The following is a 19,846-nucleotide window of genomic DNA, read 5'->3' on the forward strand; positions in this document are numbered from 1 at the left end:
ATGTTGTGAACAGATATGTGATTATTGGTTATAGACTTGGGGAATAATTAAGATTTTGCTAACCAGGTACCCTAGGAAAAGAAAGGTCTGAGTAAAGTTTATCAGTGTATGCAGATTTAATTTTCAGAATGTAGTAATTAAAAGTTTTTATTGAACCATTTGTCATTTTTTACGCTGCGTAAGGCTTGTTGAATAAATCCCTCCTAATCATTTAATTTCTATAAAGGCAATGCAAGGGAATAGTAGTTGTGACCGTGTATTGCTCTCTGCGTGGATCGCACTTTTCTTTTGAATTGGATACAATATATTTATGCTGTCGCAGCGGCAAAAGGAGGTAAGTTGTCTATTTCGACTGGCCGGTGTGGCTGAACAGTTCTAGGCGCTTCAGTCTGTAGCCGCGCAACCGCTACGGTCGCTGGTTCGAATCCTGCCTCGGGCATGGATGTGTGTGATGTCATTAGGTTAGTTAGGTTTAAGTAGTTCTAAGTTCTAGGGGACTGATGACCTCAGAAGGTAAGTCCCATAGTGCTCAGAGCCATTTGAACCATTTGTCTATTTCGTGCAGGAGCATTGAAATAATTAGGGGACAATGGAAATATTTTAAAATCACAATCAGGCAACAGAGAATTAATTTTTCATGATTTATAGGAAGAGCAATTATTATTTTTTTTTGTTCTCTATCAGAATACTGACATGTCCGATGCTAGGGGGTTCCATAAACTGTTTGAATACTGGCATGTCGGAACATTGGTTTTCATAATACAAGTCAGATTTTATGATAATGATAGCAAAGTTTCACTACACTGCCTTGTAGTTTTCAGAGAAAAATAAAGGTAACGATAATACCGTCTGAGATAGAGCTTTAAACATTACCGTACGTCTTTCACCGGACTAATAAAAACTTTCAATACGAATTTGCGTTTTGATTTACACAAGTTAACGGTAACCGGGTCTTCTAGGGCATATGTCAGAAGTATGGCGTACTTGTAGCACTTCTGTCCGTAACGTAAATTTATTACTTATCTAGCTGTACTTAGTAGTGTGTATCCTACACAACGATTTTATCTCTATCTGTTATACTCACTGTTTTTTAAATTAATCTATCGCAATATCACATACGGTTTAATTCTGAACCTTCGTTTCTGACTCATTATTTCTCATCGTATATTCGAGGAAAACTGTTGTATCCGATTTACTCAAAGCAAGTTAAGCATTAAAGATTAAAGACTTTGTGTAGGTGATAATGATCTAAAAGTAAAAGCAAACGAAGAAATACAGTGAATAAAAGAATGAAAAAGTCTATTAGGAGCACATGTGCCACGTCATGTTTACTCCGTTTAGCTTGCTGCACGTAGTGTTTCTCTGATGATCCTGCAAACGGTAGTGTAAAAGAACAGTCGTTACTGCGATGCTTGTTGCTGGTAGCTTATCATATTTGGAGTGTGAGTTTTTTAACTTTTCAGTTCTTTGTCGCGTGGTAATATAAACTGAAAAGCTAAAGAAACAGGTACATCTGCCTAATACCGTGTAGGGCCCAAACGAACTCGCACTAGTTTCGCATCATGACGTGGCAAGTACTCGACTAATGTCTCAAGTACTGCTGGGAGGGAATTTACATCATGAATCCTACAGGGCTCTCCATAAATCTGTAAGAGTACGAGAGGGCGGAGATCTCTTCGTAACAGCACGTTCCTAGGCATCCCAGATAGCCTCAATAATGTTCATCGGGAGTTGCGTGGCCAATGGAAGTGTTTAAACTTAGAAGAGTGTTCCTGGAGCCACTCTGTAGCAACTCTGGTCATGTGGGAAGTCGCATTGCCTGCAGGAATTGCCCAAGTCCGTCGGAATGCACGTGTGCATGAATGGATGATCAGACAGGATGCTTATGTACGTGTCAGCTGTTTGAGTCATATCTAGACGTATCAGGGGCCTCATATCACTCCACCTGTACAGACCACACACCATTACATAGCGTGCACCAGCTTCAACAGTCCCCTGCTGACATGCAGGGTCCATGGATTCATGAGGTTGTCTCCATACCCATACACCTCCATCCGTTCGATAAAATTTGAAACGAGACTCTTCCGACCAGGTAGATTGTTTCCAGTCTTCAACAGTCCAATGTCGGTGATGAAGGGCCCAGGCGAGGCGTAAAACTTTGTGTCGTCCAGTCATCGAGGGTACACGAGTGGGCTGGCTCTGAGCACTATGCGAGGTCATTAGTCGCCTAGAACTTAGAACAAATTAAACCTAACTAACCTAAGGACACCACACACATCCATGCCCGAGGCAGGATTCGAACCTGCGACCGTAGCGGTCACGCGGTTCCAGACTGAAGCGCCTTTAACCGCACGGCCACACCGGCCGGCTACACGAGTGGGCATTCGGCTCCAGAAGCCCAAATTGTTGATGTTTCCTTGAATGGTTCGCATGCTGACACTTGTTGATGGCCCAGCATTGAAATCTGCAGCTATTTGCGGAAGGTTTGCACTTCTCTCACGTTGAACACTTCTGTTCAGTCACCTTTTGGTCCCGTTCTTGTAGGATCTTTTTCCGGCCGCAGCGATGTGGGAGATTTGATGCTTTTTCGGATTCCTGATAGTCACGGTACACTAGTGAAGTGGTCGTACGGGAAAATCCCCTCCACGGCTACCTCGGAGATGTTGTGTCCCATCGCTCGTGCGCCGATTATAACACCATGTTCAAACTCACTTAAATCTTGATAACCTGCCATTGTAGCAGCAGTAAGAGACCTAACGACTGCGCCAGACTCTTGTTTGTCTTATATAGGCGTTGCCGACTGCAACGCTGTTTTCTTTCTGTTTACGTATCTCCATATTTGAATACGCATGCCTATACCCGTTTATTTGGCGCTTCAGTCTTTGGGACTGATGACCTTTGTAGTCTGGTCCCTTCAACCCCACAAACCAAACCAATACAGACCAGCTTCAGTGTATAATGAACACCTGCCATTTATATGTTACTGTAATGTTAGTTACAGATCTGACAATGGCAGTAGCTGAAATGTCGTTTTAAATAAAGAAATAAATTAAGCCATGTAGACTACCTGATACACAAAATTCTCGACTAAGCTTTGGACTGAGTACTATTTGGAGAATGTAGTAAATGTCGGTCGCTGAAGACTCGGGTAAGGCAGCAGGTGTTAACAGTTTGCGACTGTTCGCCTACTCAGTACTGGTAGCCCGTCGAGTGTGGAGTGTGGAGTGCGGTCGGAGACAGCCGGGGAGCTGGCGCGACATTAAGGACGGCGGGGCTAATGCGCGTTGCTGAGTGATCACTCCGGGACAGCTGATGGGTGTGCAGGCGCCATCAGCGGAGATCCTTCCACAGATAGCCAGCGCCGCCCCACGGTGGAGCTACCTGCACCGTAGCTCACTGCTGGACACCCTCGTCGTATATTCGCACACAGACTGCTGCATCGTATCTCACTACATGTCACTGTTTCATACTTATTACTTTACTACAATACTTCTTGAAGAAAGTTTACCAATATACATGGTGGTCCATTGATAGTGACCGGGCTAAATATCTTATGAAATAAGCATCAAACGAAAAAACTACAATGAACGAAACTCGTCCATCTTGAAGAGGGAAACCAAATGGCGCTTTGGTTGGTCCGCTAGATGGCGCTGCCATAGTTCAGGATATCAACTGAGTTTTTTTTAAATAGGAACCCCCATTTTATTACATATTCGTGTAGTGCGTAAAGATATATGAATGTTTTGGTTGGAACACTTTTTTCCACTTTGTGATACATGGCGCTGTAATAGTCACAAACGTATAAGTACGAGGGCAGTTCAATAAGTAATGCAACACATTTTTTTTTTCTGAAACAGGGGTTGTTTTATTCAGCATTGAAATACACCAGGTTGTTCCCCGATCTTTTAGCTACACAACACTACTTTTCAACGTAATCTCCATTCAATGCTACGGCCTTACGCCATCTTGAAATGAGGGCCTGTATGCCTGCACGGTACCATTCCACTGGTCGATGTCGGAGCCAACGTCGTACTGCATCAATAACTTCTTCATCATCCGCGTAGTGCCTCCCACGGAATGCGTCCTTCATTGGGCCAAACATATGGAAATCCGACGGTGCGAGATCGGGAATGTAGGGTGCATGAGGAAGAACAGTCCATTGAAGTTTTGTGAGCTCCTCTCGGGTGCGAAGACTTGTGTGAGGTCTTGCGTTGTCATGAAGAAGGAGAAGTTCGTTCAGATTTTTGTGCCTACGAACACGCTGAAGTCGTTTCTTCAATTTCTGAAGAGTAGCACAATACACTTCAGAGTTGATCGTTTGACCATGGGGAAGGACATCGAACAGAATAACCCCTTCAGCGTCCCAGAAGACTGTAACCATGACTTTACCGGCTGAGGGTATGGCTTTAAACTTTTTCTTGGTTGGGGAGTGGGTGTGGCGCCACTTCATTGATTGCCGTTTTGTTTCAGGTTCGAAGTGATGAACCCATGTTTCATCGCCTGTAACAATCTTTGACAAGAAATTGTCACCCTCAGCCACATGACGAGCAAGCAATTCCGCACAGATGGTTCTCCTTTGCTCTTTATGGTGTTCGGTTAGACAACGAGGGACCCAGCGGGAACAAACCTTTGAATATCCCAACTGGTGAACAATTGTGACAGCACTACCAAGAGAGATGTCAAGTTGAGCACTGAGTTGTTTGATGGTGATCCGTCGATCATCTCGAACGAGTGTGTTCGCACGCTCCGCCATTGCAGGAGTCACAGCTGTGCACGGCCGGCCCGCACGCGGGAGATCAGACAGTCTCGCTTGACCTTGCGGCGATGATGACACACGCTTTGCCCAACGACTCACCGTGCTTTTGTCCACTGCCAGATCACCGTAGACATTCTGCAAGCGCCTATGAATATCTGAGATGCCCTGGTTTTCCGCCAAAAGAAACTCGATCACTGCCCGTTGTTTGCAACGCACATCCGTTACAGACGCCATTTTAACAGCTCCGTACAGCGCTGCCACCTGTCGGAAGTCAATGAAACTATACGAGACGAAGCGGGAATGTTTGAAAATATTCCACAAGAAATTTCCGGTTTTTTCAACCAAAATTGGCTGAGAAAAAAAATGTGTTGACTTACTTATTGAACTGCCCTCGTACATGGTACCACGTAACATCCCGCCAGTGCGGACGGTATTTGCTTCGTGATACATTACCCGTGTTAAAATGGACCGTTTACCATTTACGGAAAAGGTCGATATCGTGTTGATGTATGTCTATTGTGATCAAAATGCCCAACGGGTGTGTGCTATGTATGCTGCTCGGTATACTAGACGACATCATCCAAGTGTCCGGACCGTTCGCCGGAAAGTTACGTTATTTAAGGAAACAGGAAGTGTTCAGCCACATGTGAAACGTCAACCACGACCTGCAACAAATGATGATGCCCAAGTAGGTGTTTTAGTTGCTGTCGCGGCTAATCCGCAAATCAGCAGCAGACAACTTGCGCGAGAATCGGGAATCTCATAAACGTCGGTGTTGAGAATGTTACATCGATTGCACCCGTACCATATTTCTATGTACCAGGAATTGCATGGCGACGACTTTGAACGTCGTGTACAGTTCTGCCACTGGGCACAAGAGGAATTACGGGACGATGAAAGATTTGTTGCACGCGTTCTATTTACCGTGAAGCGTCACTCTCCAACAGCGGTAACGTAAACTGGCATAGTATGCACTATTGGGCAACAGAAAATCCACGATGGCTGCGACAAGTGGAACGTCAGCGACCTTGGCGGGTATTGTATGGTGCGGCATTATGGGAGGAAGAATAATTGGCCCCTATTTTATCGATGGCAATCTAAATGATGCAATGTATGCTGATTTCCTACGTAATGTTCTACCGATGTTACTACGAGATGTTTCACTGCATGACAGAATGGCGATATAAGTCCAACATGATGGATGTCCGGCTCATAGATCGCGTGCGATTGAAGCGGTACTGAGTAGCGTATTTCATGACAGGTGCATTGGTCGTCGAAGCGCCATACCATGGCCCGCACGTTCACCGGACCTCACGCCCCGGATTTCTTTCTGTGGGGAAAGTTGAAGGATATTTGCTGTCGTGATCCACCGACGTCGGCCGGAGTGGCCGTGCGGTTCTAGGCGCTACAGTCTGAAACCGAGAGACCGCTACGGTCGCAGGTTCGAATCCTGCCTCGGGCAAGGATGTGTGTGATGTCTATAGGTTAGTTAGGTTTAATTAGTTCTAAGTTCTAGGCGACTGATGACCTCAGAAGTTAAGTCGCACAGTACTCAGAGCCATTTGAACCATTTGATCCACCGACAACGCCAGACAACATGAGTGAGCGCATTGTCAATGCATGTGCTAACATTACGGAAGGCGAATTACTCGCTGTTGAGAGGAATGTCGTTACACGTATTGCCAAATGCATTGAGGTTGACGGACATCATTTTGAGCATTTATTGCATTAAGGTGTAACAGCATGCATTCTCAGAAATGATAAGTTCACAAAGGTACATATATCAGAATGGAACCAACGAAATAAAAAGTTTAAACGTACCTACATTCTGTATTTTAATTCGTCTAAAATTGTGAGCCATATGTTTGTGACTATTACAGCGCCATTTATCACAAAGCGAAAAAAGTGGTCCAATTAAAACATCCATACTTCTTTACGTACTACACGAATATGTAATAAAAATGGGGGCTCCTACTAAAAAAAAAAAAAACACTGTTGATATCCGTTTGACCTATGGCAGCGCTATCTAGAGGGCCAACCATAGCGCCATGTGGTTTCCCCCTTCAAGCTAGACATGTTTCGATCTTTGTAGCTTTTTCGTTTACGCTTATTTCGTGAGATATTTGGCCCGGTTACAATCAATGGATCACCCTGTATAAAGCGTACACTTTGAAAGATTATTCTAACACTTACCCAGAGTCTATAACTAGTATGACTTCGCTACTAATGCCTGAAGTATTCGCCATTTTTACCCATAATGAACAGCAAGTGACTAGACTGCTATTAGTAAAAAGCGACGTAGTAATACTGGTATGTGTGAAGTGGGCTTTCACATGTGAGAAAGTAGTACAAAATTATAACCATGGTATCATTCTAACACAACTCAACACGTGTAATGCGTCTTTTCTTTTTCTTCTTCTTCTTCTTCTTCTCCTCCTCCTCCTCAGATATTAGGTGAAATTGGCTGTTATGGTACCCATCGTTGCCAGGGCTCTTCCTCTGTCTCTTCTCCCTGGCACTTATAATTTCTATCCTTTAAAGGGAGTCTGTCACTCTCCGTTAGTTGTAGGTGTTCGTTACATTCTTTCCTATAGTCAAGAATTTTATTATTTACACAAAAAAATTTTAGTTCTTCTCTAGCATCTTGATTCCTTTGTCTGTCTTCTAGTGTGCATACTTTAACTCGTCTCATAAATTTCATTTCTTGAGCCTGGAAAGGGCTTTTTGATAATTACCCAAGTCTCAGTTCCCTGGGGCGGTGGAGGGACTACGGCAGTTCTGTAGAATTTAATTTATCTCTTCTGGTTTTGTTTTTTACGTTTTTCGTTAACTGTTGCACATATCCGGCTGGAATTACTAAGCACAATTTCCGTATCTTTGCTGTATTCATACATCACCTCACATCCTAGGTAAGTGAATTGGTTTACTTGCTCTAAGATCTTCTGATCTACAACCGTTTCGGTTCCAATGTGTTCTTGCCGCATAGAGACCATTGCTTTAGCTTTATCTGTTGAGATCTGCATGTCAAATTTCGCACTTATTTGTTTCAGTAGGTAAACTCCTTTGTGAAGATCCTATTCTTTACTTACTTATGGTCGATAACAGCGGTGTTTGATGTCCTCATCCAATCAGCCAATATTAATCTGCTAGGATCATTGTATCGTCATCATACATTAAGTTATTTAAATGAGTGCTTGTCTAGGTATATATTTTTTAAAATTCTGTTTTCCATGTATGTATTATTTCAAATATGTAATGTTAAACGAAATTGGAGAGATACATCAGCCTTCTCGTACTCCTCTGTTACTTGGTATCTCGTTAATTATTTCTCCTTTGAGATCTAGGGTGACAGCCATGTTCTGTGACCTTTTATCGCATTTACTAGATGTTCTACATATCCGCAATTCGTCATTATCTTCCAAAGTTTAAGCCTACTGACACTGTCTAAAGCTCTTTTTAAAACCGATGAAAGCAACGTGTGTTTCTTTATTATATTCTCTGCGTGTTTGCATTATCTATTGTGAAATAAAAACGTCATCTGTCGTAGAGTGTCCTTTCCTAAAACCCATTTGTTCCTAATGCAGCACTCCATCGGTTATCTTTTCATCTTATGTTAAAAATCTTAGCATATATCTGTATGCTGAGTCTAGTAAACTCATTCCTCTGTAATTACAGTATAGGTTTTTACTTGTCTTTTTAAAAACTGATGCCAGTCTAGCAATCTTCCATTCTTTCGGTATACTCTTGCTCTTCCAAAATTCGTTTGAGAGATGTAGCAGTCGTAGATGTAGCATCATTCCTCCGTATTTGAGCATATCATCTCTTCCTGTCGCGTCTTTTCTTATGGACAAAATGCGTCTTTTGCAGCTGTAAACTACACATTTTACTGCCTAACACGTGATAATAAGAAGCATTAATCAGAAATGAACCAACTCTCAACACATTTGGGACTACAGCAGGATGCTGGAAGTTCTCTGCAGCTCAGACATACCATGCATTGGGTGAAAGTTCACGCAAAGAAAAAATATACCCTATCTGTCCAAAGCCGTATCTGGTTCTATTATATCTGTGAAAGGCAGATTTTCTTCACTCAGATGTAATCGCATCAGACACGAACGTGGACCTGGGATAAATAAGTAAATTTAAACTAAACATGAACGTCGTCAAGTTTAGAAATGTATACGGGAGAAAAATGAGAAAAAGGTAGACTGGAATTTGATTCACGCTATTATTGACGAAGTAAATCCGCAAGTTCACAAGCAAGGCATAAGTACGTCTTCTGTCGGATCAAGTGGCAATACAATGCCACATACTTTCTAAAACACAAAAAGAATGGCATATCCCAGTAATCGTGTGAATTTTGTGGTAAAGGAACGTGAAATACGACTTATATTTTAGGATGACATAATAACAACAGATATTGGACAGAACTTTGATCGGAGGAAAGATATCTAATCTCGTGTACAATATCTCGTACGCAATTGAAAAGTTGATAATCGTTTAATATACGGCTATTACACGGTCCAGTCACATTAATGTGACAACCGCAAATGTTCCACGTCACGTACAATAATCACTCACAGACGACAGACGATAGTACTAACAGGACGATATACACTGAAGCACCAAAGAAACTGCTGTAAGCATTCGCATTCAAATCCATCCAGAGATATGTGAACAGGCAGAATACGGCGCTGCGGTCGGCAACGCCTATATGAGACAACAAGTGTCTGGCGCAGTTGTTAGAGCTGTCACTGCTGCTACAATGGCAGGTTATCAAGATTTAAGTGAGTTTCAACGTGTTGTTATGGACGGCGCACGGGCGATGGGACAAAACATCTTCGAGGTAGATATATATTGAGGATTTTCCCGGACAACCGTTTCAAGAATGTGTTGTGAATATCAGGAATCCGGTAAATCATCAACTCTCCGATATCGCTGCGACCGGACAAAAATTCTAGAACAACGGGTCCAACGACGACTGACGGGATTCCTTCAACATGACAGTAATGCAGAGCACTGTTCAAGCTGCTGAAGGCTCTTTAATGGTGTGGGGCTAGTTGGAGCGATATGGGACCCCTGATACGTCTAGATACGACTTTGACAGGCGACCCGTACGGAAGCATCCTGTCTGACCACCTGCATCCATTCATGTCCATTGTGCATTTCGACGGACTTGGGTAATTCCAGCAGGACAATGCGACAGCCCACACGTCCAGAATTGATACATAGTGGCTCCAGGAACACTATTCTCAGCTTAAACACTTCCACTGCCCACCGAATTCGGAAGAGATGAACATTATTGAGCACATCTGGAATGCTTTGCAACGTGCTGTTCAGAAGGGATCTCCACCACCTCATACTCCTACGGATTTATTGACATCCCTGCTTGTTCAAATGGCTCTGTGCACTATGGGACTTAACTTCTGAGGTCATCATTCCCCTACTCAAACCTAACTAACCTAAGGACATGACACACATCCATGCCCGAGGCAGGATTCGAACCTGCGACCGTAGCGGTCGCGCGGTTCCAGATTTTAGCGCCTAGAACCGCTCTGCCACTACAGCCGGCCCTTGCAGCATTCATGGTGTCAGTTCCCTACGTCACTATTCACACATTAGTCGATTCCATGCCATGACGTGTTGCACCACTTCTGCGTGCTCTCGGGGTCCTACACGAAATGGTGTACCTGTTTCAGGTGTATCAGTTTCTTTGGCTCGTCAGCGTAGAAGTGGAAACTGTAGATGTTTTGGTTGCCAGGAGACCCAACACTGGGTTACTAGAGGAGGCCGAAAGGCACGCGTTTTAAAGGCTACCACCTAGCAAGTGTGGTTTCTGGCGGTGACACCACATTCCTCCCCCGCAAATAGGCGTACGGTTGTGGCATAAGGCGTCCGCCCGCCATGGGGAGGACCCCATGTTGACGTATACGACAGGGTTGGGAGCATAACAACAGGCGAAGCTGTGCCATCCGCACCCTGTCATTCGGACCACGGGGAGCTAGGAAACGCCTGAAAACCTGCTACAGGGTGCACGCCAAATGTGGTGTATGCGCCCGCAGAGAGACAGGAGGGGCCGAAGGGTCGACCTCCATCGGGCCGGGGCACCCGACGGGCGAAGACGAAATATGGTCCGGAGCGGGCAAGAGTTCCATGTCGGAGGACAACTGGTCCCGGGAAGCGATCGGCAGCGCGTGACCCAGGGAGGCGCCCGGCGGTTGCAGCGACGCGTCCACTGCGGGCGTCGCCGGCGGGAGAACAGGCGGCGGCGGCGGTGGCGGCGGCGAGTCGCCATGGGGCAAAATGGAAGGCAGCGTCGGTAACACCTGGGGCTGAGGCGAGCCAGTATATGGGTCCCCAGGGCGCTGACCGGACGGCACCGTCGCTGAAAGCAGACGGCGAGCGGCAGATCCCATGCGACGACAGAGGCGCAGCTGGTTGAGATGCCGGCGCACCTCACCAGAGGCCCCCAAAACCAAATACATAGCGCGTCCGAGGCAGCGAAGAATGCGCCTGGAGCAAAAGCAGGTGTCTGCCGCTGCACAGGAACCTGATGCGGTGGATGTAGCAAAGACATCAAAGTTTGATGATGACGACCGTGGAGCAACTCAGCCGGCGAGCGACCATCTCGAGGCTGAGAGCGATACGAGGACAAAAAGAGCATTAACGCATCCTCCCAAGAATGCGACTCTTTTAACTTCAACATCTGTGACATGAAAGTCCTGACCAATTGTTCAGCGGCACCGTTTGACTGTGGCGGAAACGGCGCGGACGTCAGATGTTGAATACCATTGGCCTTGCAGAATGACTGAAATTCTGCGGACATGAATTGTGAGCCATTGTCGGAAACAATAGTCTGTGGAAGACCTTCAATGCAAAAGATAGCAGATAACGCTTGGATGGTGGCAGATGACGTCGTGGAAGACATCCGGACAACAAAAGCAAAATTACTGAATGAATCTACCACAACCAACCATCGAGCATTCCAGAATGGACCAACAAAATCGATGTGTAAGCGTTGCCAAGGGGAAGTGGCTTTTGGCCATGCAAAGAATTTCCGCGGTGGTGCTGATTGTTGTTCGGCACACACCATGCAAGAAGAGCACATATTCGTAATTGGGGCATCGCTTCCGAACCAAGTACAGTGCTGACGAGCAAGTTGTTTCATTCGCTCTATACCCCAATGTCCTTGGTGGAGAAGCTGTAAGACAGAGGACTGTAACGAACGTGGGACCACGACCCTGGACTGATCATTATCAGAACGCAACAGCAAAGCATCACGTCGAACAAAAAGTCTCTCCTTGTGAGCAAAAAATCGGCGAAACAACGGGTCCCCGATCCGTGACTTTGGCAAGGGCCATTGCGGAGCAACAAAACACAGAACGGTAGCAAGGACAGGGTTGGCAGCTGTAGCTGTAGCTACACCACGAAAATCAATTGGAAACGATTCGACCACGTCATCGGTTTCCGAATCAATGAACATGCAAGCAAGTTCGGAGGAATCGAATGCTCTATCCTCAGCAACAGGCAAACGGGACAACGCATCGGCGTTTCCGTGCTTAGCAGTGGACCGATACAAGATATCGTAGCGGTACTGCGAGAGGAAAATAGACCAGCGAATGAATTTCTGTGCTGTACGTGGCGGTGAAAAAGCGATGTCAAAGGTTTGTGGTCTCTGATGATGGTAAAGTGACGACCATACAAGAAATCATGAAACTTTGTAACACCAAACACGAGAGCCAATGCTTCTTTCTCGATCTGTGAATAATTTCATTGCGCAGACGAGAGCAATTTGGACACAAAGGCAATAGGGCGATCGTCGGATCCATCTTTGTGCGCAAGCACAGCACCGATCCCGAAATCCGATGCATCCACCACCAACAAAAGGGGCTTCTGGGGATCGAATGGCGTAAGGCAAGTATGGGAAAGCAACGCCGATTCCAACTGGCGAAAGCGCGTTCGCATTCCGTCGTCCAGACGAACGGAACACCTTTACAGCGTAAGCGATGAAGCGGAGCTGAAATGGAAGAGGCGTGTGGTATAGCGAGCAAAAAACACACATTTGTCCTTCCGCAAGCGAAGACCATTTTGCCGCAAGACCTGAAATGATGTTCTGAGATTGGCCAAATGTTCTTCCTTTGTCTTTCTGGAGATCACAATATCGTCCAGATAGTTTGCTGCAGTAGGGACCGACACACAAACAGTTTGTAGATATTGCTGAAACAATGCAGGGGCGGATGCACACCTGAATGGCAGTCTTCTGAATCGATACAAACCAAGATGCGTGTTAACCACCAAAACGCACTGGGATTCTTTGTCCACCGGTATTTGCAAGTACACATCTGCTAGGTCCAATTTCGAAAAATATTTACCTGGGCACAGTTTGTCAAAAAGATCTTCCGGGCGGGGTAAAGGAAAAGTTGCAATCACTAGTTGCGGATTCACTGTTGCCTTGAAGTCCACACAAAGTCTCAATTTTCCGGATGGTTTTGGCAAAATTACTAAGGGTGATGCCCAGAGAGAAGACTGCACATGTTCAATTACACCTTGTGATTCCAAATCGTGTAATGTTTTTGCGACCTCATCACACAATGCGCCGGGAACATTGCGCACTCTGAAAAATTTCGGTTGCGCATTTACTTTCAGTTCCAAATGTGCTTTATAGTTCTTAGCGCAACCAAGGCTCAGTGCAAATATGTCTCCAAATTCTTCACATAGACGAGAAACACTGTCTGAAGGCACAGTCTGGTTCACTGATAGGACTTGAATTACTATAGACAAGTTAAACAACTGAAATAAATTGAAACCAGACAAGTTACAAGTTCACTGCAGAACGAAGGACGTAAAATGACACAAGTTTTGTTTGTCCTTTGTATGTTGCAAGAAGGCTGCACTGTCCTAACACAGGGATATCTTGACCTGAATAACTAGTTAACTTAACATTTGCGGCACGCAACGGAGGTGTGCCCAGCAGTTTGTAAGTGTCTTGATTGATCAGTGAAACTGCAGCTCCGGTATCGAGCTGGAAAAGTATCACTTTCCCATTAATGTCCAAGTCTACAAAAAGTTTATTGTCCTGCTGATGACAAGAGCGACTGTCTCGTGCAACGTGAACAGGCACTGGCACATAATCACTTGCGACTTGACGGGATTTCCGGCGATGTCGACGCACACTATTTATAGGACGAAAACAATCACTGTTAGAGAGAGTGGCACTGAGTGGAGTGGAATGAACTACATGAATTTCCATGGGCGAAGTTTCATGAGCCTGAGTATCCTTGGTTCGAATTCGGCGCAAAGCAAAGGGCCTGGAATGGTTGTGAGTTTCCACTCTGAGCTTTTTCCGGCAAACGCTCTGAACATGTCCTTTTTTATTACAGAAAAAGCAAATAGCTTGGCATGACGGGCAATTCTCATGCGAATGTCTAGTAGCGCACAGCGGACATAATTTTAGCACTGCATTTACTTGCCTGCGTGGCACACCTGGCTGAGAGCCTGGCGGCAGCGGCACGGCCGGGCGCGAGGGCTGTTTACTGCTCCGTGCAGTTCGCCCGACGGGCCGGATAACCTGACACACGGCTGGTGAAGTTTCAAACGATTCCTGAGCAAAGTCAAGTGTGTGCTGCCGATCCAATATGTCCATCACTTGTTGAAGGGAGGGATTGACTAGTTTCAAAATCTGTTCAATTATACGAACATCAGAAACGTTCTGTGCAATTGCATCACGTACCATAGTATCTGAATAAGGGAGTCCACATTGACACTCAAAAGCACAATCCGTAGTAAGGCCCTGCAAGGTTGCAACCCACTCTCGATTAGTCTGACCTGCCGTACGTTTTGTACAAAAGAAGGTATACCTTTTCGCAACTACACTGACTGAGCCTTTGAAATTTGCATCTAATGCAGACAAAATTTCTTTGTAGGACATAGTTGCTACGTCGCGTCGGGGAAATAATTTGACTATCACACGGTACGTGGTCACCCCGACTGATGATAACAAAAAAGGCTGCCGCTCGTTACCTTGAATTCTGTTGGCGTCCAAATTGGCGTGACCACTCCGTCCAGCTTTCCAGTGCAGCATCAAAAGGTCGAAAAGTTGGTGCAAGTGTGTGTTGTGGCTGTGTTAGCGGTGGAGCGGCGGCTGCCGCATCGTTTTGCATTGCCCGTTCACCCTGGACGAACTGTCCGAGGGCATCCAGTAATGCCTGCATCTGCTGATTCTGTAAGCGATAAAATTCGGACAGTATATCTGGAGAGTGTGGCGAAGCCATTACATAAGTAAATCAGGGCAATATCGATAAGAACGCGGTTTTGCCTCGTCGCTAATGTTTTGGTTGGCAGGAGAGCCAACACCGGGTTTCTAGAGGAGGCTGAAAGGCACATGTTTTAGCTCACGCAGGCTGGCGTGAGGTCTGGAACAGGACAAGGAAATTAGAATTTAGAAAAACGGACGTAGCTGGTGGAATACTTAACTTTAATCCATTAATCGTGAACGTCGGTCTGGATGGTACATGATTGACAATATCAATAGTAACTGATAATGGCGCCTTGGTAGGTCGTAGCAAATGACGTAGCTGAAGGCTATGTCTCGACAAATGAGAGCGTATTTTGTCAGTGAACCATCGCTAGCAAAGTCGGTTGTACAACTGGGGCGAGTACTAGGAAGTCCCTCTAGACCCGCCGTGTGGCGGCGCTCGGTCTGCAATCACTGATAGTGGCGACACGCGGGTCCGACGTATACTAACGGACTGCGGCCGATTTAAAGGCTACCACCTAGCAAGTGTGGTGTCTGGCGGTGACACCACAGTAGACTCTTGTTAAGATTTACGAGATTATTCGTTGATGATGGAAGGTATCCGTAGCTCTCTGCAAAGAGAAGTACAGTGTTTGAACTAAATGCGGTGACGGTATGTAGGTCACCTCTAACAGGTACGAGTGAACAGTAGATTATATCACATGATCTACTGAAGTAGTATTGTATTTCCTGTTAAGTTGGACCATGGGCGAAACTGGAGCTCATTTATATGGGGACTTATTCAAAAATCTCACATTTAAAATTGAAAGCCAACTGTTAAATTAAGTAAGAAGAAAAACGTGATATGTGACCGATTATAACGCATTTTCCGGCATGGGCTCTATTGGAAACACTTCCAACTATATTTCATGTGGCGATAACTTCGGAAGCATTACTGTAAAAAGATACATGTGCCTGAGAAACAGATGAACCGTTAGTACTAGAAGGGGAATAAGTGGCACTGAGGGTGCGCAATGATTAAGGACTCTTAAGTATAACGAAGGTCGCCTTTTAGACGATCTTTCCCGCTATACATGCAGTTGACGTAACCTCAAACAAGTCTGAAGCTCAGATGCAAAAACAATCCTCTGAAGCCAAAAAAAGTTGCTCCCTGAGTATTTGGTGAGATTTGATCTACGGCATGTGATGGGTGCGCTGCTTCATTCCCCATCGGTCTGCTGTAGTCGAGTACAGTGCTTATGATAAAATTCTAAAAGATCACGTAATGCATAATAATACTGGTGGCGTTGTGAAATGTACCAGACATTTTTGAATGTCTTTGCAATTAAATGAGGGATGCAGGCATTATGTGTAATGTTGCAAATAATGTAACCTTGTGGTAGCAGAAGGTCTGAGGAAGATTTGGAAGAAAAATGAGCACTTTGACACCTGACGTGTTAATAACTATTTATATCAGAAAACAGCATCTTTCAAAATTTCAAAGGTGTGGGAACTGCTTATTCAACATCTAAATGCAAATATGGCACAAAAGGAAAAGTGATGTCAAAGAATCAAAGCGAGTTGTTATTGAAAGATAGAAGCATGATTATGGATGGCAATAGAATGTATGAATTTTCAGGCTCACATGGATGCATGATTCAAACCTGAGCAAAAGAAACATCTTCAATCAGAATTCCAAGTATTGGCAAGACATTTACCATGCCTAACTCGGGCATCGGAAACAAACTCGCCCTACATGAATGCAGGTGGCTACACTTGCAGTGTGCTGATTAAACCAACAGCATCTAATGATCGCACCAACAAATTTGTAGCAGATTGCTGCGGAACAGCAACCTGCGACCATGTGACCCAGAAGACCATTGACTAGAACAAAAGCTGTGTAAAACTGACTAAAAACTCAGGCAACTGCAAACAGCACCGACACAACGCCGAGCTATGAACGAGTTCTCGCAGTAAGCCCTCTGATTGGCTGGCACAAACCAAAGACTCTCCTGCCAGACATTTCACGCGTCTGGCCAGGTCAAAGATCCACACTATGCTTTGCACCATCGAATCCAGAGGGTAATTATGCATGTCTTTTTTGATGAGTCAGGACAGCATCGTGTTGACTTATCGTAGAAAGGAGTTGAGGCGAAACCAGAGGCATTTCAAAATTCGTTTGTTCTGACTAGGACAGTCAGTGGCGACCCATAACTACTCATTTCGAATTATCTTGCAAATGTCTCGGTTTTATTTATTTATTGGCCCATGTTTATTACGATACACCCTGAATAAACTCGGTCGCTTCAAAAAGCCCATGCTGACGACTGCTTCTGCAATACTCTGCATACAGCCTTAACTTTAGAAAGGCTGTCAACGTGGTGGTGTTGTTGTGGCGTTATAAAAAGTGAGGCATCGCTTTCGAGGAACTGGGTTAGCTAAGAGTTTTTCTGGGGGCTGACGTGCTGGGCTCAGGGAAACAGGCTGACGCGGGACAGCTAGACCTCTCAGGGAGCATCTTCTTCGGCCCCTGTCCTTCTGGCGTTTCTCCTCCTTCTATCGCAGTCTCTCTTTTTTCGTCTCTTCCGGAGTTGACGTTACATGATTAACGACCGGATGAATGCGGGAGTTATAACTCATAACGAATTTAAAATAAAGATCCATCAAGCAGCAAATCCTAAATTTAAAATTCAGCAAAGCCTCTTGAGCCGACAGGCGCGTGAGCCCCCATAAAAATAGCGATGAGTGCTCAGAGAGAGAGAGAAACATAGAAAGACAGAGAGAGAGAGGAGGGTGAGGGAGAGAGGAAGGGGAAAGGGGGAGCGGGAGAACACTGGAGGGAAGATGAGAGAAGCGGCAACAACCGCAAGTTCTATCCGCTTTATTGGCGTAAGTGAGACCGCACATTGCCTTACCGAGATCTAAAGAGCACACACTGGCGATGAGAAGGGAGCTGTAGCGTCTGAGAGAGGTAAACAGCTCCATTAAACATGTTCCTGACTGCCGCGTATAATTCTGCTTCCGACGGCTTGCTGCTAAGCACTGGTGCGTTTGATGCGCCCTTAGGCGCAAAGCAAATTCAAAGCAACAGACAGGGTATTTCCGAGGCAAATAACTGCCTGCGTTGGAAATTGTGTATGAAACAGCCAATGCTTGCCGAAAAGTTAAGAAGATAATGTGAGTGTGGTTTGAGAGATAGCGGGACAATTGAGGTAGCGGTGTGTAAAAAGTATCACCAATGTTTCGGTCCAACTATCATAACTGTCGTTCTTTCTTTCACGTGGGAGGAATACTTGGCTTGTTTCTTCGTGGTTATTTATCCCTACATTGTGCACTTCACGGTAGTTTTCAGAATGTAGGAGTTGTGGAAGGTTACAGGCGATTTCCTTCTCAGTCCTAATGGAGAGACATTATTGCTCAGATATTTTCAAAAATAATCGTTTGTTGCTAATAAATTTATTCTATATCAACTAACGTATTTTCATGTAGTCCGACGTTTGGGATCCTGGCATCACCAGAACTCCCAAAACAAAGTCTAGGGTCAGTTTAATAAACGGCTAAGTGAGACGTCAACCGTCTACACCTCGTTTCAGCAAAGGCCTCATTTCCACTGACACTGATCTTCGTTTTACGAGTTACAGTTGTTGACATCATGATACAGGTAACCAACAAACCGTCAAAAATAAAAATGTATGAAGCGACTTAGGCCGCTTGATCCGCAAAAACTCACGGTGGTAGACTCACACAGGGAATTCTAGTTCATTCCCTTTTGGAAAAGTTTCCTGATAAAGTACCTACCTCATGTATATATTCAGAATCTACCGAAATTCTATGACTATCCAGAACCGATTAACGTATACGTGAAGTTTCCGATACACATCTGTTTGAATAGATTCCATATTTTCATCTTTATTGTTCTAAGCGTGTGTTCTCTTTTCCCTGTATGCTCACTTTTGGTGCAACTGAGAGTGGATTTGTGGGTGCTCTCCAGTGAATTTATAACTAACTAGTTGACTACACATCGTTGCCTGGGCATGTGTATATTCCAATCAGGCCATCTCCTCCACCCCCTCTCTCTCTGTCGATTTCCTCCCCCTCCTCCTCTCTCTCACCATGATCTCCTTCACATAGCCTCTGTCCACCTCCTTTACTCCCCCACTCCCTGCCCGTCTCCTCCTGCTATCTCTCTGTTGACCTCCTACCATCTCCTCTGCCACCCCCCGTGTCCATCTGATCCTCCTCCTCTACTCAATTGCTGCTCCCCCCTCATACCATCTCTTTCCCCTCCTAATTCCATGTCCTCTCCTATCTCTCTTTCTCCATCTCCTCCCTCACCTTTACATTTTCTCCTCTTTCCTTTCTCTCCTCATCTCCGCCTCTCCCCATCTCTGTCCATCTAATCCTCTCCCCTCTCTCTGTATATTTGCGCCTCTCCTCTCTCTCTGTACATTTGCGCCTCCCGCCCCCTCTCTCTGTCCATTTCCTCTTTCCCTTACTGGTTTCCATCCCCTCCTCTACGTTCCATCTCCATGTTATCACACTCACCGCAGTAATAGGCTGGTGATTCTTCTTGTACATTATTTCTTTGCAAATCGAGATTAAGATGTGTACAAAATTTCGTTGAAATCGTTCCAGGGGTTTAGGATGAGCTATTTACCCAAGTCATATGTATATCACATATATTTAACTTATTTGACACGTGTCTCACCGTAACATTAGCGCATTGCGCCCTCAAGTTTCATTTTCAAGACGCTCAATGTTCATGGCGTTGTATGTCCTGAACTATGTGCTATACAATGACATACACTGAAGCACCAAACAAACTGGTAGAGGCATGCGTATTCAAATACAGAGCC

Source organism: Schistocerca piceifrons, chromosome 1 (assembly GCF_021461385.2).
Source record: "Schistocerca piceifrons isolate TAMUIC-IGC-003096 chromosome 1, iqSchPice1.1, whole genome shotgun sequence".
Taxonomy (NCBI): domain Eukaryota; kingdom Metazoa; phylum Arthropoda; class Insecta; order Orthoptera; family Acrididae; genus Schistocerca; species Schistocerca piceifrons.